This window comes from Triticum aestivum, chromosome 7A, assembly GCF_018294505.1.
Source record: "Triticum aestivum cultivar Chinese Spring chromosome 7A, IWGSC CS RefSeq v2.1, whole genome shotgun sequence".
NCBI classification, from domain to species: Eukaryota; Viridiplantae; Streptophyta; class Magnoliopsida; order Poales; family Poaceae; genus Triticum; species Triticum aestivum.
Window position 1 is genome coordinate 407,258,520 of NC_057812.1, and position 8,296 is coordinate 407,266,815.

Consider the following 8,296-nt stretch of genomic DNA (forward strand, 5'->3'; position numbering starts at 1 on the left):
AATGCATAGTATAAACAGTTTCTTGCAATTTTATCGTATTGCAAACATAGAGAGGTGGAGATATAGTTCCTCTCTCATAATAATTGCAAGTAGGAGCATCAAGCACATGCATATTATATCTATCAAAATCATCATGTGTAGTAGTAAAAGGCAACCCATCAATATAATCCTTAGTAAGTGCAAACTTCTCTGATATTGTGTAGTTGGGAGAATTCAAAAAGATGATAGGACTATCATGCGTGGGTGCAATAGCAACAATTTCATGTTTAACATAAGGAACTATAGCAAGTTCATCTCCATAAGCATAATTCATATTGGCATCTTGGCCACAAGCATAGCAAGCATCGTCAAAAAGGGATATTTCAAAAGAATCAACGGGATCATAGCAATTATCATAGCATTCATCCTTCGGTAAGCACGAACGGAAATTAAACAATGTATGAGTTGAAGAGTTACTCTCATTAGAAGGTGGGCATGGGTGACCAATCCGCTCTTCCTCCTTTTGTTCTTCGCTCTCCTCCTCATCTTTTTCATCCAATGAGCTCACGGTTTTATCAATTTCTTCTTCCATAAACTCATGCAAAATATTAGTCTCTTCTTGGACAGTGGAGTAGTCCTCAATATATGGTTCAACATAGGCATTAGAAGCATAATTATCATAGCAATATTTATGTATGGCAAAATTTTCAGATTTGTAAAGAGCAGCATCATACTTCTCAATCAAAGAAGCAATTTTGTAAGCACCCTTAAAAGCAACATATTCTTCAATTTGTTGAACATCATAGTAATTATAAACACCCTTAGCATATGAAGATACGGTTCCATTATCACTAAACTCACATTGATAGGGAAGGTGTTTCTTAGGGTTTTCAGAACAACAAGTAAAATCATATATTTCACATAAATTCCAAGCATAGCATTGCAAATGATGAATTTGACCTAGTAAAAGTTTCCCTTTTCAGATATACGGTGTCGCACAGAACAAGCATGCTCATCTGAAGATTTGCCCTCAACTAAGCTAGTTGGGGTTTCAGCACGAGCACATAGGGATTGAAGATGATCCAAGTAATAAGCTGTAGGAGTGTGATCGATTTTGAGTGGTTCTTCAACCATTGGTTCAGTAGGTACAACTATTTTTTTGGTATTTTGCGTTTCCTACCCATAACTAAAGATAGAAAACAACTAAGAACAACAAATAAAAATTACTTAGTGATAAAGCAAACAAGCACACACAAGAATATTCACCCCACGCTATTGCTCCCCAGCAACGGCGCTAGAAAAAGGTCTTGATAACCCACAAGTATAGGGGATCAATTGTAGCCTCTTTCGATAAGTAAGAGTGTCAAACCCAACGAGGAGCTAAAGGCAGAACAAATATTCCCTCAAGTTCTATCGACCATCGATACAACTCTACGCACGCTGGACGTTCGCTTTACCTAGAACAAGTATGAAACTAGAAGTATTTTGTAGGTGTTGTTGGATAGGGTTGCAAGGTAATAAAGAGCATGTAAATAAAAAGTAGGGGCTGTTTAGATAAGGACACAACTAAGTTAGTTTTAGTAAAGAGCTTTTTGTCACGAGAAAGTTATTTGTCCCTAGGCAATCGATAAGTAGACCAGTAATCATTATTGCAATTTTATTTGAGGGAGAGGCATAAGATAACATACTTTCTTTACTTGGATCATATGCACTTATGATTGGAACTCTAGCAAGCATCTGCAACTACTAAAGATCATTAAGGTAAAACCCAGCCATAGCATTAAAGTATCAAGTCCTCTTTATCCCATACGCAAAGAACCTACTTCCTCGGGTCTGTGCTTCTGTCACTCACGCCACCCACCATAAGAAAATCATGAACATATTGCAAACCCTACAGCAGGAATCCCTCATGCTTGGGCGACACGAAGAGCACCATAGGACAGCACCAATAATAAAACATGCAACTCAAACCAATCACGATCATCAAATAACCCATAGGACAAAACGGATCTACTCAATCATCATAGGATAGCCATACATCATTGGGAAATAATATATAGCATTGAGCACCATGTTTAAGTAGAGATTACAACGGGTAAAAGAGGGGTTACACCGCCGCATAGAGGGGGGAAGAGTTGGTGATGATGGCGGTGAAGTTGTTGGTGAAGATTGCGGTGATGATGATGGCCCCCGGTGGCACTCCGGTGCCACCGAAAGTGAGAGGGAGCGAGCCCCCTCCGTCCTCTTCTTCCTTGACCTCCTCCCTAGATGGGGGAAGGGTTTACCCTTTGGTTCTTGGTCTCCATGGCATGGGAGGGGCGAGAGCCCCTCCAAGATTGGATCTGTCTCTCTCTGTTTCTGCGTTCTCAGATTCTTCCCTTTCACCGTTTCTTATATTCCCGGATATTCGTAACTCCGATTGGTCTGAAATTTTTTAACACGATCTCTATCTAGATATTAGCTTTCTTGCGGCGAAAGAAGGGCATCAACCGCCTTATGGGGTGTCCACGAGGGCCCAGGGCATGCCTGACCCTGCCTCGTGGCCCCCTCGGGCATTGTCTCGCGTGGATTTTTCTTCCCAAAAATCATATATATTCCAAAAACATCTCCGTCGGTTTTTATCCCGTTTGGACTCCATTTGATATGGATATTCCGCGAAACAAAAAACATGCAACAAATAGGAACTGGCACTGGGCACTGGATCAATATGTTAGTCCCAAAAATAGTATAAAAAGATGCCAAAAGTATATGAAAGTTGTAGAATATTGGCATGTTAAACACATTTGCGTGTTAAACACATTGTACGTAGTATATCATACTAGTATAAATTGTCTTTTTTTATTTTGGGTACACGTTAAGCTTTTTCTCCCGAAATTTCAAGTCGCGTCGTGTTATGCCGAAATTTCAAGCTAGCGTCTCTGTCTATCGTGCTGCAAAAATCCCGCCTCTTGAACCCACGCCTTGTTACCCCGAAATATTTAGGATAAATCTTTGTCTCGTTGTGCTCCGACAACACCCTCGATCTCAACCCGCACCTTTCTATTCCAAAATTACAATGCGCGCGAAAACTTCCACCTCCTATGAAATCCGGACACGCGAAATGCCCGTGATACCCCTGATCCGAAAGAACCGCCTCAAATCGGTGGGGGTACTTTTGTAACTTACCCCACATTTCAGAAAAGTGCGTCCCTAAGCCATGGTTCCCCCACTCCCATCACTACAAAAAAATACACATCCGTGACATTTTGGGCCGAACAAAAAACTTTTCTGTCATACATATGACACTTCTATGACGATAATTGTGACAAAACCCGATATCATCATAGATGTGGTGGGCTCCTACTTCTATGACAAAATATCATGACATAAAATGGGCTTTTCGTCCTGGGTGGGCCGGACACGCAGCTGCATGACATTCTGTGGGCCGTCCATGACGGAAAAAACCATGGTAGAAGCGAGGGGGAGGTAAATTTCGGGGAGTTCCCGGTTACGGTGGGAGGACGGGGGCCGAGCGATGCGCGTTTCTTTCATACACGTACGCACGTGTGTGCGAGGCGTTGGCTCTAACTGAACTCGAGGCGAGGCGTTGGGCTCTAACTGAACCCGAGTGATTGCACTGCAGGCTACGTGTTACTGAACCCGAGCGATCGATCGATGGCTGTTAACTGAATCCGATCAAGCGATTCCTTCGCTACTGCTGCTAACTGAAGCCGATCGATGGGATGAACGGTGAGCGTTGTGGGGGGGGGGGGTGGATGAACAGTGAGGGGTGGCGTTGCCTGTGGATGAACAGGACCCCGTGGTGTGGTGGAGGGCTGGATGAACAGTAGACGGTGGAGGGGTGCCCGTGGAGGGGTGGATGAACAGGACCCCGTGGTGTGGAGGGCTGGATGAACAGTAGACGGTGGAGGGGTGCCCGTGGAGGGGTGGTTGAACAGGACCCCGTGGTGTGGAGGGCTGGATGAACAGTAGACAGTGGAGGGGTGGTTGAACAGTAGCCGGTGGAGTAGCGCGCGGTGGAGGCTGGATGAACAGGAGCCCATGGAGGCTGGAGGAGGCCGACGGTGGAGATGAACAGTATCCCGTGGAGTCCCATTTTGCGGTACGCCACACCCCTCCCGATCAACAGGACCCTCGTTTCGACCGTAGCGCTCCAACACAAGTCCGTTTCCTTCGTTTTGCAGTACGCCACACCCCTCCCGATCAACAGGACCCCCATTTTGACCAGAGGAGGTCCGTTTCCTCCGTTTTGCGGTACGCCACACCCCTCCCGATGAACAGGATCCCGTTTCGAACATGGCCGATCGAACACAAGGCCGTTTCCTCAGTTCTGCGGTACGCCAAGCCTTGTTTCCATCGCCTGTTCCGTCCAAGCCCTCCCGATGAACACGATGCATTCCGTTGCCTCCCAATGAACACGACGCATTCCGTTGCCTGCCCATGAACACGACGATGACACTGTTTCTCCGTTCCGACCCAGCCATGTACACGAGCCCTCGCCGTACGTATGCGCAAGTAGGCGTTCGAGACCCCGCCCGTATGTACACATATGTGGCCGTACTTTCTTTCTTGCACCCTCACCGCTATACGTACGTGCACATGCTATGTGCTCGCCTCTACTACGACACGTGCGCACCTCTACATCGACCAGTATATATGTACGTACACGTTCACGACCAGAATGACAACGCTATGTACGCTTCGACCGGGTGGGTCCCGACTGTCAAGGACTTCCTTGTGTGCGAAGATGTAGCTGGTGGGTCCAAGTAGTCAGGGGGGCGAATCGTTATTTTTTGCCCGGACGCACTTCCTTGCATGCGAAGGTGTAGCTGGTGGGTCCTAGCAGTCAAGGGGGAAACATTTTTTCGTGAAATACGGTGGCCCGTCCGGTGGGTTCCCGCTGTCAGGTGGAGGAATAATTATTTTGCACGTAATAAGAAGGCACTTCCTTGCTGCGGCCGTGGACCCAGCTGTCAGCCTCTCCACGTACAGTCCACGTCTGATGGAAGTCATTCCTTGACCATGTTGACCACGCCGCGTCGAGAGCACCAGGGCGGTGGACGACGGTGAGGCCTAGGAAGGGGACGACGGGGAGCCGGGGAAGACGCTGTAGTGGAAGCCCGCGCGGAGAGGAGTACGAGGGTTCACTAGTTCGGCAGCGGTGTGAGGCTGCCGTCGCCGCAGGGCCTGGCCAGCGGTGGGAATACTAGGGGGCGGTGAGGCCTCCGCGGCAGCACAGCCGGCCAAGGGAGGCAGGAGCATGCGGCACGACCGGCGCTGCTTTGGGCGACTGGAGCAAGAAGACCAGAGGTTGAAAAAGCACTACGGCCGTTGGATGGACATCGTATGGTCACTGGAGCTAGAAACATTCATATTTACTAAAGTTGACAAAGGCCCCCATCCCAATCAACTTAGTAGGCCCACAAGTCAGCCTCCCACCATGGTGGCTCCCAGCTAGCAGGGGGAGTATTCATTTTTTTGTGCATAATAAGGAGGCACTTCTGGTGGGTCCGAGCTGACAGTGGGGGGAACGTTTTTTTCACGAAATATGCTGGCCCGTCCGGTGGGTCCGAGCAGTCAGGGGGAAACATTTTTGTCGCAAAATAAGGTGGCACGTCCGGTGGGTCCCTGCTGTAAGGTGGAGGAATAATTATTTTGCGCGTAATAAGGAGGCACTTCCTTGCGGCCGCCTGGACCCAGGTGTCAGCCTCTCCACGTACAGTACTCTTCCGATGGAAGTCGGTCGTTGACAACGTTGACCACATCGCGCCAAGAGCACCAGGGCGGTGGTCTGGACGACGGCGAGGCCTAGGAAGGGGACGACACGGAGACAGGGAAGACACAGCAGTGGAAGCCCACGCGGAGAGGAGTACGAGGGTTCACTGGTTCGGCTGCGGTGTGAGGCTGCCGTCACCGCAGAATAACAGGGGGTGTGGGTGAGTGGAGGGATGGCCTGGCCAGCGGTGGGAGTAGTATGGGGGCCGTGAGGCCTCCGCTGCAGCACAGCCGGCCATGGGAGGCAGGAGCAGGCGGCACGACCGGCGCTGCTTTGGGCGGCTGGAGCAAGAAGACCAGAGGTTGAAGAAGCACTACGGCCGTTGGATGGACATTGTACGGTCACTGGAGCTAGAATCGTTCATATTGACTAAAGTTGACAAAGGCCCCCGTCCCAGTTAACTTACTAGGCCCACAAGTCAGCATCCCACCATGGTGGGTCCCAGCTAGCAGGGGGAGTATTCATTTTTTTTGTGCATAATAAGGAGGCACTTCCGGTGGGTCCGAGCTGATAGCGGGGGGAACGTTTTTTTCGCGAAATACGCTGGCCCGTCCGGTGGGTCCGAGCAGTCAGGGGGGAAATGTCTTTTTCGCAAAATAAGGTGGCCCATCCGGTGGGTCCCTGCTGTAAGGTGGAGGAATAATTATTTTGCGCGTAATAAGGAGGCACTTCCTTGCGGCCGCATGGACCCAGCTGTCAGCCTCTCCACGTACAGTACTCTTCCGATGGAAGTCAGTTTTTGACCACGTTGACCACGCCGCTCTGAGAGCACCAGGGCGGTGGTCTGGACGACGGCGAGGCCTAGGAAGGGGACGACGTGGAGCCGGGGAAGACGCAACATTGGAAGCCCACACGGAGAGGAGTACGAGGGTTCACTAGTCGACTGCGGTGTGAGGCTGCCGTCGCCGCAGAATAACAGGGGGTGTGGGTGAGTGGAGGGATGGCCTGGCCAGCGGTGGGAGTAGTATGGGGGCGGTGAGACCTCCGTAGCAGCACATCCGGCCACGGGAGGCAGGAGCAGGCGGCACAACCGATGCTGCTTTGGGCGGCTGGACCAAAAAGACCAGAGGTTAAAGAAGCACTACGGCCGTTGGATGGACATCATACGGTCACTGAAGCTAGAAACGTTTATTATTGACTAAGTTGACAAAGCCCTTGGTACGCTCCAACTTAGTAGGCCCATAGGTTAGCCTCCGAAACGGTGCGCCCCAGATGTCAGGGGGAGGAATCATTTTTTGGGCGGTCGAAGCTAAGAATATCCGAGAGTGAAGAAGAAGCATGACATCCGTTGCATAGACATCCAACGGCCACTGCTGCTAGAACCGTGTGTTGACTATAATAAGTTGGCAAAGCCTTGCATACGCGTCAACTTATTTTTTTAGGGGACGCGTCACTTAGTAGGCCCACAAGTGTGTGGCAGAGAACTTATAGCCCATTTGCGTTTTGTAAGAATGTACAACCCATTTTGGAATTCTAATGGAATTTACAACAGCCCATTTACAGTTTGTTAAAAGTACGGCCCATTTTCTAGCTAGGACAATGATTAATAATTTCAGCCAACCGTTGAAGACAGAATTCAATAAAATTTCCCACATTTTGATGTGCTCCAAAATATTTTTATCCCGAAATTTCTAGTCAGATTAAATATAAATTTGTATTACGTAAAAATACAAAGAAACATTGCACGCGCAACAATGAAAATTTAAGATTTTCAAAATCCATAAATAATATTTTATAAACTAATTTCGTGTTTGGTGCATTTTTTATAGTTACTGCCCAGTTTTTATATTCACATCCCATTTATTATTTTCTAAAGCCCATTTTCCTGTTAAGCCTGATGCATCCCTCCTAGGAAAGATTTGCAGCCCAGCGGGGCGGAGAATAACAATTTGACCTTGCCTGGGTATTCCTCAAAAAGACGTATAGCTCGGCTAGCCATTTTCATCTTCAAAAAATTAGTATCTGGGCTGGATATCTGGCCTAGGCTAGATGGGCCACAGCCCGCCCACTTAATACCCTGCTCTCCTCTGAACAACAACGAAATCATCACCAAGAACAACTCTGCTGTGCTCACGCCTCAAAAACACAAATACTACTCGAGCTGCTTGGTCCCAGCTGTCGGCCGCACCTTGTGCAATTCTCTCGTTTACATTTACTACATAGGTTGACAATGGTGTGGGACCGTGATGTCAGGAAACCAGGAGAAAGCAAAAAAATATAGTTGTACATAATAAGGAGGCACTTGCGTACGTACGGCTATGGCCCTAGTGGGTCCCTAGTGTCATCCAGTCAAAATAAAGTCATCTCCTGAATCCTCATGTTTGTTGACAATGTTAACAATGCTCGACGCCACGGCGAGCGCAACAACTTGAAGGACAACGGAGAGGGCCTCACGGGCCCTATGGATGGTCTGATACAGCGCCTGCTACTCATTCAGGAAGCCAGGATCATCGGACACCTATGAGCACCTTCGAGAAACTGAGACGGCTTGAAACGGTAAGGCCGCGCTTCGGAGCTCTGTTTATTTCAAACCTGTATTAA